This window comes from Marmota flaviventris, chromosome 15 (assembly GCF_047511675.1).
Source record: "Marmota flaviventris isolate mMarFla1 chromosome 15, mMarFla1.hap1, whole genome shotgun sequence".
In the NCBI taxonomy this organism is placed as follows: Eukaryota; Metazoa; Chordata; class Mammalia; order Rodentia; family Sciuridae; genus Marmota; species Marmota flaviventris.
Genome location: NC_092512.1, coordinates 65178810 through 65192856, shown reverse-complemented (window position 1 = coordinate 65192856; position 14047 = coordinate 65178810).

Genomic DNA, 14047 nt, shown 5'->3' with positions numbered 1-14047 from the left:
TGCACAGAGACTACAGAATGGGTGGGGTGATTTTTTTTTATTCTAACATACAAATCATTCAAGTCTTAAAATAAGAAAGAAAGAATACATCAGAAAATATTTAAAGAAATAATTAAAATTTTCTGAAAATTGGTGAAAGACAAATTTACAGATTCAAAAATCTCAGAAAATCCTAAACAGAATATATTTGAAGAAAACTATGCCTGGTCATATTGTAGCTAAATTGCTTAAAAAACAAACAAACAAAAAAGATAAAAGTGAATCCTAGGATTAGCCAGAGAAAAATGATTCATTACATATAGGAAAACAGTTCTTCATATGACTGCAGGCTTCTTGCCTGTAAAAATATCCTTTTAGAAGCAAGTCCAAACAAATAAATACTAAGAGAAGCTATCACCAAAAGACTTGCAATACAAAAAATATCAAAGAAATTGATATTTCTAGAGGAAATTGAAATGAATAGAAAGTTGACATCTTAGGAATGAAGAGGGTCAGAAATGGTAAATATCTGTATAATTATAAAAACTATTCTTTCCCTTAATTTCTTTAAAATACATGTCTATTTAAAGCAAACATTATAACATTGCTTTGCATGGTTTATAACATGTAAATGTCTTATATGAAAATAATAATACAATAATAACATAGAATTCTGGAAGGAAGGGTAAATAAACCCAGAAGGTTGTAAGATTTTTATTTTTTTATTTTTTGGTTTTTCTATTTTTTATATGAAGGAGTACAATATTAACCTCAAATATACTGTGAAAAGTTATACTGTAATTAAGTCACACCCCACATAAGAAAATTTCAGCCAACTATGGACCACATATACAATGGTGGCCTCATAAGATTGTATCACCTAGTGACATCATGGCCACCTTAGTTTAAGTACACTCTGTGATGTTTTCACAATGACAAAAGTGTCTAACAATATATTTCTTGGAAAGTGCTTCAGTTGTTAATTGTGGCCTGTCTATACATATTCTTCAGTTGTTAATTGTGGCCTGTCTATACATATCCTTCAGTTGTTAATTGTGGCCTGTCTATATATCAAAAACCAGCAAACTGAATTCAATAGCATATAACAAAGATAATATATACTGATTCAACTTAGCATATTTCAAAAATGCAAGGGTAGCTTAGCATTTGAAAATTTGCTATAATAATTCATCTCATGAATAAAAAATATCAAATAAACATCTTAATAGTTCATAAAAATAATTTTGTTTAATTCAAAACCTTTTTATCATAACTCATAATAATTATAAATTGGGGATTTTTGTTAGTCTTATAGTTTATTTCTATAGACTGACTGTTTCTTTCCTATCAAAATTTATATATTGAAATCCTAACTCCCAATGTGATGATGCTGGTAGATGATCGCCAGGTTAAGATGACCAGCTAATGAACCAGAAAGCAGGTTTTAAATCTGCCTGTGCCTTAATATTGGACTTCCTAACCTCCAGAACTGTGAGAAATAAACTTCTGTTATTTGTAAGTCAACTGCTCTATGGTAGTTTTTTACATCAGCCTGAGTGGATAAAGATGGCTATCTACAAAAATCCTACACCAAACATCATCATTAATATTGTAATTATGATAGTTATCCCTGAAATCAGGACTAAGGCAAGAAAGTTCACAATTTCTTCTTCCACTCAGTGTTGTACTATAGATTTTAGCCAGTGCAATAAAGTGGGGATTGGGGGAGTATACAATTGAACAGAAATAAACAAAAGTGTTAATATTTGCAAATAACATGATTTGTTGGATAGGTACCTAATAGCCCCCTCGCCCCCCAAAAATTCAATTAACTATTAGAATTAAAAATGTAAATTTATTAGAAAGGTAATACAAAATGAATGCACCCTGCTTAGAACACTATTATAAATAAAATAGATGAGGATCCTGTCTTCATAAATTATTGTGTAGAAAATGAATATATATTCATACAATAATTAAGGGTGTTTTGAATAGAAACAATTCAATAAAATTTGCAGAGTGATTAATAGAGGATGAGCTATTTTGGTCATAAATGAACTTGACCTGTTAAAGAAATAGGAAAATGGTCAGTGTGGGTTGAGCACAGTGTGCACAGAAGAGAATGGAAATCAGAGAGAAGAAAAGGAGGGGTCTCACCAATATGCTATCTTCAAGAGACTCACCTCATAGGCAAACACATCCACAGACTGAAGGTAAATGGAGGGGGAAAAACATGTCACTCACATGTATCTCATAAACAAGCAGGGGTTTCATCCTCTTACAGATAAAGTGGACTTCAAGCCAAAGTTAGTCAGAAGGGACAAAGAAGGACATTTCATACTGCTTAAGGGAATTATACATCAACAAGACATAACAATTGTAAATATTTACACCACAAACACTGGAGCATCTATGTACATCAAATAGACCCTTCTCAATTTCAAGAAGCAAATAGACCACAACACAATAATAATGGGTGACTTTAACACAACTCTCTAACCACTGGATAGATCCTCCAAACAAAAACTAAATAAAGAAGTTATAGAACTAAAAAATACAATTAATAATTTAGACTTAACAGACATATACAGAATATTGCATCCATCAAGAACTGTGTACACTTTCTTCTCAGCAGCACATGGATCCTTCTTTAAAATAGACCATATCTTAGGCCACAAGGCAACTCTTAGAAAATACAAAAAAAAGGGAAAATATTTTGCATCCTATCAGATCATAATGAAATAAAATTAGAAATCAATGATAAAAAAATAGAAGCTACTCTAATACCTAGAGACTAAACAATATGCTATTGAATGATGAATGGATAACAGAAGAAATCAGGGATGAAATTTAAAAATACTTAGAGATAAAGGAGCATAGCAGTACAACATACCAAAATCTATGGAACACTATAAAGGCAGTGCAAGAGAAAAGTTCATTAAATTGAACTCATTCATTAAAAGAATAGAAAGTCAACAAATAAATAACCTAGCATTACATCTCAAAGCCTAGAAAAAGAAGAACAAATCAACACCAAAAGCAGTTGAAGACAGGAAATAATTAAAATCAGCTGAAATCAATGAAATTGAAACAAAAGAAACAAAAAGTTGGTTCTTTGAAAAAAAATCAATAAAATTGATAAATCCTTAGCCAATCTAACAAAGAGAGAACTCAAATTACTAAAATTTACAATAAAAAAAGAAAATATCACAATGGACACTACTGAAACACAGACAATAATCAAAATCTATTTTGAAAATTTATACTCTAAAAATCTGGAAGATAGCAGCCAATTTTTAGACACATGACCTACCCAAATTGAATCAGGAGGACATAGAAAATTTAAACAGATCAAATTCAAGCAATGAAATTGAAGAAGCTGTCAAAAGCCTAGCAAGAAAGAAAAGCCCAGGACCAAACAGATTCTCAGACATGTTCTACCAGACCTTTAAAGAAGAACTAACACCAATCCTCCTTAAAATGTTCCGTGAAATAGAAAAGCAGGGAACACTTTCAAATTCATTCTATAAAGCTAGTATCTCCCCAATATCAAAACCAGACAAAGACACATCAAGGAAAGAAAATTTTAGGCCAATATTCCTGATGAACATAGATGCAAAAATTCTTAATAAAATACTGTCAAATTGCATACAAAAGCATATTTAAAAGACAGTACACCATGATCAAGTGGGGTTCATCCCAGGAATACAAAGTTGGTGCAACAAACAGAAATCAATAAATGTAGTTCATCACATCAATAGACTTAAAAAAGACAAGAATCACATGGTTATCTCAATAGATGCAGAAAAAGCATTTGACAAACTACAGCATACATTTATGTTCAAAACAATAGAAAAACTAGAAATAGTAGGATCATACCTCAACATTGTAAAAGCTATATATGCTAAACCCAAGGCTGATATCATTCTAAATGGAGAACAATTGAAAGTATTCCCTCTAAAAACGGGAACAAGTCAGAAATGCCCCCTTTCACCACTTCTATTCAACAAAGTCCTGGAAACTCTCGCCCCAGCAATTAGACAGAAGAAAGAAATTAAAGGGGTATAAATAGAAAAAGAAGAATTCTAACTATCACTATTTTCTGATGACATGATTCTATATTTAGAATAGTCCAAAAAATTCCACCAGAAAACTTCTAAAACTCATAAATGAATTCAGCAAAGTAGCAGGATTCAAAATTAACACCCATAAATCAATGAAATTGATTTATGGATGTTAACTTTATATTAATTTTATATTCATACATCAGTGATGAATAAACTGAAGGAGAAATTAGGAGAACTATCCCATTCACAAGACTCAAAGAAAATAAAATATTTGTGAATGAATCTAACTGTAGAGGTGAAAAGACCTCTACAATGTAAATTACAGAACACTAAAGAAAAAAAATGAAGAAGACCTGAGAAGATGGAAAGATCTCCTATGTTCTTAGATAGGCACAATTAATATTGTCAAAATGGCCATACTACCAAAAGCACTACACAGATTTAATGCAATTTCTATTAAGTTTCCAATGATATTCTTCATAGAAAAAGTAGTCATGAAATTCATTTGGAAAAATAGGAGATCCAAAATAGCCAAAGCAATCCTTAGCAAGAAAAGTGAAGCAGGAAGCATCACAATACCAGATATTAAACCACACTACTGAGCTATAGTAACAAAAGTTTGCATGGTATTGGTCCACCTTAAAATAGACATGTAGATCAGTGGTACAGAACAGAAGACACAAAGAAAAACCCACATAAATTCAGTTATCTCACACTAGACAAAGGCACCATAGACATATATTGGATAAAAGATAGACTCTTCAACAAATGGAGATGGGAAAACTGGAAATGCACATGTAGCAAAATGAAATTAGACCCCTATCTCTCACCCTGCCCAAAATTCTACTCTAAGTGGATCAAGGATCTGGGTATTAGACCAGAGACCTTGTTCCTACTAGACGAAAATGTAAGCCCAAATCTCTATCATGTCACCTTAGGAGCTGACTTCCTCAACAAGACACCTAAAGCACAGGAAACAAAATCAAGAATATTAATGAGATGGGTTTAGCCTAAAAAGCTTCTTTACAGCAAAGGAAACAATCAAGAACATGAAAAGGGAGCCCATAGAATAGGAGAAAATCTTTACCACAAGTATATCAGATAGAGCATAACATATCTTCAGGATATATGTTATCGTTTGGATGTGAGGTGTTCCCCAACAGCTGACATATGGGATAATGCAAGAAAGTTCAGAGGAGAAATGACTGGTTTGTAAGAGTCTTAACCCAAACAGGAGAGGTAAGTGTATCCATCTCATAGGATTGATGTGAATGTCAAATAAAATACTGCATGAAAACTCAGCATAAAGACTGGGACAAAAAAGTACTTTCAAAAAATTATTTTTTGTAAAATGAAATGCATTGTAACATTTCCTATAAAATGAAAGAAACTTGAAACAATACAACTCCTTTAACTTCCCCTGTGGAAAAAAAATCATTTTTGTACTGAAAAAAAATAGCATCTTGAAAAAGACTGAAGAATGCATATATTAGAATGTTAACTGATCTTTGGATAAGGCATGGCTTTCTAATAACAATATCAATAAGAGAAATTACAAAGGAGATATGGGGAAAATTCCACATGTGTCTCTAACAAAATTTAGGAACATCTTCAGAGGGCTCATATGTCCAGGTGTGTAAATTTTACAGTCTACAACCGCAAGGGGCAATGGTACCTTTTTGTCAAATGATCACAAATTAGACAGGGGATAAATAGGATTCAAAAAAAGGAACAACTACACAAATTAATATTGTGCTATTCAAAGCATTCTTTAAAAGGACAAATTGAAACAAAATTTACATATCATTTTTCAACTATCAAAATGGCAAAAAGGTAAAATACTGAAGAACTCGCAGTGAGATGGACATCTTATATACATATTCTGCAAGCAGCGTGGGAGTGTGAATTAGTTTGCTTGTTCCAGAAAGCAATTTGGCAGAATCAAGACCACTAAAACATGTATATCTTCAAACAAGAGAATTTTCATCCTCAGCCTGTGGGAGTTTATCGTACAAAAATAGTCCTAATTATAAACTAAGATTGATGTATAAAAAGAAGCATCAGAGTAAAAAAACTAGAAACTAAATGGCCACAATAGCAGATTGATTAAATAAATTATCTTCATTTGATGTAATATTCTTAAAGGATATTTAATAGCATGAGAAATTGCACACAACATAATATTTAGTGAAATAAAAGGTGTTTTGTTGTTGTTGTTGTTGTTTTTATTATGTGTGGTATGATGCCAACTGACTGGCTGGAACAGACTGGGAGCTTGTGAGTGTGGGTGGACCCGTTACCTGCCACTTGCATTTAGAAGCAGAGACAAACCATCCAACCAGAGAACTGAATGAAGACTATTTGCCAAGAGAAAGCAGAGACTCCCTGATTTACTCCTAGTCCATATTTGTTCCTGAAGCTCAGCAACAGCTATCTCCCTGCTCTAGAAAACACACCATCCAGTAAAATGTGTCTTTGTGTCAGAAAGGAGAAGGAGAGGGGAGGAGAAGGAAGGAGTGTAAGTTTTATTTCCTTTTTTCAAACATTTGCAGCACAGTCTCAAGTGATCACATAGCTTCTTTATGTCTTTATAAATGCTCAGGCTTCCATAGGGTCCCCTGCTCTATGAGGAAGAGGATTGGGGCAGGCCACAAGAAGCCCTGTGAATTAGGAACTCTCGGAAGGAACCAGATATTCTCATGTCCAACCAGTATTTATCTGGTTCAGTGTTTAGCTAACTCAATCTCTGCTTGGAAAACTCAGGTAAAGTTGCAATGTTACCTAATTCTGCTGTCTCACAGTCTCCCCTCCACATAGGAGCACCTGGATTTATAGAGAATTGTGGCTTGTGTCAACTGTGGTAGCAGAAAGTTCATAGCACATCTTCTGGGCTTCCTATGTGTGGCAACTCATGTGACTTTACCTGAATTCACACAACTTTGGTGGACCATTTTCCTCAGTCTGGACATCTCTGAAAGGTGCAGCTTCTCGGATATGGAGGCAGATCTTTGCTCATCCGACAATCCCTGAAGGATCTCATCAAATCACTACCCAAAGGAGCGGCTGCTGTGCCAGGGCCTCTCCCAAGGTCTGAGACATTTTGCCAAAGCTGAATTGAGAATTCACTTTAACTCCCTAGAGCTCAATACCCTCATCTCTGAAATTAGTGATTGAGAAAATCTGAAATAATGATCTCTGAGGCCTCTTCCAGCTCAGGGTCTTCAAAATAGTTTAGGGAACTTCTTTCTCCATGGACTTACTCTTTTCCTCTCTTGCAAGCATTTCCTAGAACAATATCCTTGAAACTGACTCTAAAGCTATGACCAGTGCTAGGCTAGATCTGCCTGAACAGGAATCATCCTACAGTTTGACCTCAGTTCCCTAGGCTTCTCTTAGGTTTGAGAACAGCCCTAGCTAATTGAAAAATATCTTCTTTTGCCTTCCTGACCATTCTCCTGTGGATATATTTCTGTTTGGGACTTTACCAGAAAAACAGATTGATTGAAAAAAAAACATTCAAGTGTTCCTGGATTTGCTGACTACATTGTTCATGATAACAAATTAACAGTATGTACTTACATTTTATTCATTACCTAATTGCACTCCATTACTCAGTCCACCAAGAGCTGGCGAGATGAGGGTGATGGGGATGCAGGTGTGAGCTCTCACATGCTAAGTGCAAGCTCATCCATTTGTGCTAATTCCCCTTCACTAGCTGGATGGCCTGGGGAAGTAACTTCACCCCTCTTTGATCGCCACTCCTCATTTGTAAAATGAGGTCAATGAACTAGGTGATCCCTTCAGTGGTTTCTTTTGAGAAACCCATAATCCTTCTTGTTTTTTTTTTTTTTTTTTTGTAAATGAAGCCCAGCTGGAGCTTGGCCCTGGGGAGCTATTGAAGAACAGAACAGGTGTTGAGGCTGAGAAAAGAGATGGGATTTCACAAAAAGAAGGCTACCCACCCAGGATCGGTGCCATGGCTGCATTTGTAAAACTTGACTCCCAATTTCAGAGTTCTGTTTTGGGTTAGATTTCTAGGTCCCTGAGGGATGCCAGAACAAGTGGCAGACTTTCCGAGGGAAGTCAGCATGTCTCCTTGCAGGCTGCATCTTGGAAGGAGGCCTTCCCGGGCCTGCTGCCACTGGAAAACAAACTTCCAGCAGGTAGATGTCACTGCGGACTCTGTGGCGCATAAGCTGAGCGCACTCATCTCTAATTGGCGCCGTCACCCCATCTATTGCCTTTCTGAGCCACTGTGTAAATATTGGTCACATACCCTTTACAGCTCTCCTTCATCCTTTTTCCAGCTTGAGAAGTATTCCACCATCTCTCACGCATTTGGCCAATGCATTGTTCACTCTATGCCCTTGGTCCTGGCAGCACACTGCCTCCTTTTCACCACCAGGTTGGCATGGCCAAGATGAATGGGAGGAAGCTTGGCACAGGTGCCTGGGGATGTACAGCACAGCCAACTCATTACCAGCAGGCTTTGCTTGCTCACCAACTATGGAAAGCACTCTAGGAGCATCACAAAGGATCCAGAGAGCAATAACAAGTTTCAACACATTGGACCCCAGCCTCTGATTTCATGGGTCTGGAACCTGCTTGCTCGGTGGTGCCAGACCCATCCGACCATGTGCCAGATGGCACATTGCTTCTGTTGACAGGGCTTCCAGCTTGGAGATGGGGACAATTAACACAGAAGTAAAAGTCTCCAAAGATCTTGGCGCTAACAATCATGATTCCTGGCAATAAGAAGTGGCTTGTACATTCTGTTTTAAACTTCAGGACAGGGGATGTGCCCGTGAATAAGGCATGAATATATTAACCTGTGTTAAGGTTTTGATCTGCCATGTCACCCCAAAGCTCCTGTATGGATGCAGAAATATTCAGAGATAGTGAGAGCTGTAACCTCATCCTTTCATCCTAATTTGAATGGACTAACTGGGTCATAACTATAGGCAGGTAGATGGGGCGTGGCTGGGGAAGGTGGGCCCCCGGGGGGTGTGCCCTTGATCTCTCTCAGCTTCTTAGTCACAGTGAGGTGAGCAGTTTTCCACGGCCTTGCTCGTCCACCATGATGTTCAGCCTCACCTTGGGCAAAGAAGTCAGCCAACCATGGACTAAATCTCTGGAACCATAGCTCAAAATAAACTTTTCGTCCTCCAAGTTGTCCTTGTCAGGTGTTATGGTCACAATGGCAAAAAACCTAAGTAATACAACCTTCCAGTCAAATCACCTGATATTCATGAATTCCTATGTCCTCATAATGAAAACTTCCTTTCTTTACAAAAACTGGGAAGAGAAATTATGTATAGACAAACAAAAAAGCCCCTTCTTTCCCCCTAGTCTCTACTTCCTAGAAACATTGCCTTCAGAATGTATCATTATTCTTTTTTAGTCAAAAGACATTCAGAAGATTTTAGAAATCAAAGTGGTGAGTGGGCTGACTTTGAATAACAAAACACAAAATATGACCCACCGAGTTTCATTTTCTTGAGCTTTAACTTTAGTTATTTATAGTTATTGATATTAATTCAATTTTTATAAATTTCACATAACCATGTAAAGTGGCATACAAAATGAGAATCGTTGTTATTTTTTAAGTGTTGACTAAATTCAAAATCAATAGTTATGATTTTATCATAACTTTCATTTTTCATGATGAAGAAGCAATGAAAGATGTATGCCCCTAACACCGCTTCACAGGGAGTGCTGCCTTCACCTTTGAGAGTTCCACACACCCCTCGTCTTCCAGCCCAAATTTACCATTATCTCCAACCTACTTTTAATAATAGTTTTACCACATTTTTGAGTCCCTAAACAAATTATTTAGTTTTAAGTGTTTTCATACATAAGGTATATTTTTTTCATTTTTTAAATTTGTTATATATGACAGCACAATGCATTACAATCCATGGTACATATATAGAGCACAATTTTTCATGTCTCTGGTTGTATACAAAGTAGAGTCACACCATTTGTGTCTTCATACATGTACTTAGGGTAATGATGTTCATCTCATTCCACTGTCCTTACTATCCCCATGCCCCCTCCCTTACCCTCCCTCCCCTTTTTCCTTTTACCCTATCTAGACTTCATCTAATCCTCCCATGCCCCCACCACCACCTTATGAATCAGCAGCCTTAAATCAGAGAAAACAGTCGGCATTTGGTTTTTTGGATTGGCCAACTTCACTTAGCATTATATTCTCCAACTCCATCCGTTTACCTGCAAATGCCATGATTTTATTCTCTTTTATTGCTGAGTAATATTTCATTGTGTGTATATATCACATTTTCTTTATCTTTTCATCTACTAAAGGGCATCTAGGTTGGCTCCACAGTTTAGCTATTGTGAATTGTGCTTCTATAAACATTGATGTGGCTGTGTCCCTGTAGTATGCTGTTTTTAAGTCCTTTGGGTATAGACTGAGGAGGGGATAGCTGGGTCAAATGGTGGTTCCATTCCCAGTTTTCCAACAATTCTCCATACTGCTTTCCATATTGGCTGCAATGATTTGCAGTCTCACCAGCAATGTATGAGTGTACCTTTTCCCCACATCCTTTCCAACACAATTGTTGTTTGTATTCTGAATAGCTGCCATTCTGACTGGAGTGAGATAAAATCTTAGAATAGTTTTGATTTGCATTTCTCTAATTGCTAGAGATGATGAACATTTTTTCATATATTTGTTGATTGATTGCATATCATCTTCTGAGAAGTGTCTGTTCAGCTCCTTGGCCCATTTATTAATTGGATTATTTGTGGGATTTTTTTTTTTTTTGGTGTTAAGATTTTTCAGTTTTTTTATATATCCTGGCAATTAGTGCTCTATCTGATGTGCACAGTACTGTTAAAGAGCTGGGGCCTTCCTAGAAACTGAAGCAGTGCAAAGACCCCTTCCCCTTTAAACCCCAATTCTTGCAATCAAGTCAGAAAGATTTCAGACATGTTACTCAGAGTAACAAGAATGAGTTTATTGAAGGGAAAAGAAAAAGGAAGGGGAAACCTGTCAAGAAATAAAGTGGGTCCTCTCAGAGAGAAGAGGGACAATGTGAGTCCTCTGCACTTCAGTTTTATTGGAGATCCCAAAGAGGTTTCCAGAGAGTCCCGCCCAGGTTCACCTTTTGACTTTTGACTGATAGCAGGATGACATTAACTTTCAAATTCCCATTGTCATGACAACTCTAAGTCACCTTGGCCGGTGCTGACTGGTTGTAATTGGATTCTCAACCATAAATTCTTACAGGTTTTATGGTTAGGATCACTTATCCTTATCTCCCCGAGTTTGGGGATCTGCTCTGTGAAAAGGCACATAAAAGTCTCCTCCTTCAGAATAACTTGAGTTCCTCTTGTCAACATTATTTCAGGCCTGCATTTCTCCTGCAGATAACAGCTAGTTTGCTGAGGAATGTGACATCGTCTATTTACTTAAATCAGGCAGGACTGCAGGTAAATTACTTCTTGGAAAAGAAAACATGAGGGGCTCAGCACAGTGGGCCCATTTTATAGAATTATCCACTTAACTTTGTGTTCCCATCATTTACACCTGTCTGTCCCCTAACAGTACTAGATGAATGGATCTGTAATCTAAAATTCTTGACTCCTGAAAATATATTTTACAAGGCATCTTAGTGCTGCTCAGAAGGTCTTCCAGTGGAGGGTGTCCTCTGTGGTTTGGGTAGAGCATCACTGTGATGGCTGTGAATAGTCTCCCTTCACTTTGGGAGAAGTTGCATACCCTTAGGTGCCTGAAACATTTTTGTATCCTATTCACCTGCCTGGGTTTTGACCTATGAAACCCTTGCTTCACAATCTAAACAGAAATTACTTGTAGGACAGTCAAGTCATTGAGATACTCTCTCCCACAAACTATGCTACTGTCTTCCTGTGCCTGGCTCCTGAGACTTTCTATTTATGTGGGTACTAGATTCATCTCTGAGTTGCCCTGAGTCCAGTTGTGTTAAGCATCATTTGTATTACTTATTCAGAGTGGCAATGATCCTTCTGCTGTGGCCTGGAATTATTTATTTCATGCCTGCTCCTTGGAGATCTAGGATAAAAGACAACACAGCAGCCATTTGGACCATTCTGATTTTTTTTTTTAAGACCTATGAAAATTAGCAAAATCAGACCATTTGTAAGATGTTTGTGAGCTGTGAACATTCATATTTGTCTGTAGAGACCTATGCCTACTGAGCTGGTGAATAACTGGTCACATAAGCATTAATAATAAATGTTAACATAAAAGGCCCAGGTATAAACCTTGGCTCTGCTGCGTTGTCGGTCTGTAGGTCTTGGGCAAGTTATGTTCAACACTAATCCTCTAGGTGGAACACTCCTGTAAACCCAGCACCTCGGAAGGCTGAGGCAGGAGGATCACAGTTCAAAGCCAGCCTCAACAAAAGCAAGGAACTAAGCAATTCAGTGAGACCCTGTCTCTAACAAAATACAAAAAATAGGGCCAGGGATGTGGCTCAGGGGGTTGTGTGGCCCTGAGTTCCATTCTAGGTACAAAACAAAATAAAACAAATCCTTAGCTTTCTCATTTGAAAAATGGGGATAATTAAATTCTTTAATCTCATGGATGGTTGGGAGCACATTGAAATTCACAGAAAGTCTTATTATATGTCCCATCCTCATTGTTCTCCCTGGTTTATGTATATTTTAAGTTGAGGGTTCAAGATATCTTCAACTTAAGAACAGGAACTGTGTCTCCATGCTATGTACACTAAACTCCTAGCACAAAATTTGGCATGTGGAAAGCACTCCACAAATTTCAGACATTGCAGACTGGTCCGGAGAAGAGCAAGTGCCTAGTTTACCATAGAAATAGGGCCAACGGACAGTTGTGTGACTTTCTGTTGATGCTAATGCGTTCTTTCTAAACTGCCAGGACCTCTTCCAGTTGTGTGGGGTGGTCAGAAAAACAGGCTTTCTCTCCCACTGGAGCAGCCAAATGAGAGAAAAGCTCAAAGGTGCTTTGGGCCCATGCCTGCCTGGACTCAGATAAAAAACATGTTCAAGCTCTGTCTATACAGATGGGCCCAGCAGGGATAATTCACCTCTTCCTTTGGAGTAATTATCCACAGTGACTTATGCACAGACACAGGGATCCTCTGCCAAGCTGACTCCCTCCAGCAAGAAGAACAGGACAAGAGATGCCAAGTGCTGGTCAAAACAGCTCTGCTCCTCAGTCCGGGATGCATGCACTGCCCCCATCAATCCAAGGACAAGACACAGTCCAGCCTCATCCTCCATGCCCTGGTTTGAGCTGCCTCTTACACTGGGCCAGAGTCCCTGATGCCTGTGATCTGTGGTGAGGTCCCCCAATGAGGCCACTCCGGGAGGGTGGGACGACTGAAGCAGGTAGTAAGATACTCAGCGGACCTTTCCCTATTGCCTCAAGTGGGAGGCAGAGACACAAAGCTGAAGCCAGAGGGGTGTCACCTACCTGAACCATCCTGTTCAGGCTTGTCACCACCTCTCCCCATTTTCAAGGCAACCACCCCCATAGTAAGAAGTGACTGCCCAATTCTGTTCCCCCTCCCACTGCCACCACAGCATCCCCTCCCCTCTTGTCAAGTATGATAGAGAGAAGAAAAGATGAACACATCCCCATGGCAAGGGCTCACAATTCTTACCATCTGCTTGCTCTCGCTCTCTCTCTCTCTCTCTCTCCACCAAATCTCCTGTTCCTATTTAATGTCTGGCCTTCTCTCTCAGTTGGGGGTGGAGGGATCCCCAAGAAAATCAAGCCAAGACTGGGTGCTAGGAGAGAAGGCACTAAGTCTATTCCATGAGTAGATATTGGCCTGAGCAGCAGATAAGCCACTTCAGCAGCCAGAGAGAGAAGGAGGGTGTGGCAAGGATCCCCACATTTCCTCAAGCTGAATGCACTGTGGAAGTAGCAGACCCTCTGCCCAGCCAGGAAGGCAGGCTGCCAAGACAGGGGAGCCCCAGCAGCTGCAGGATGGGGCACGCCCAAATGGGAGAGG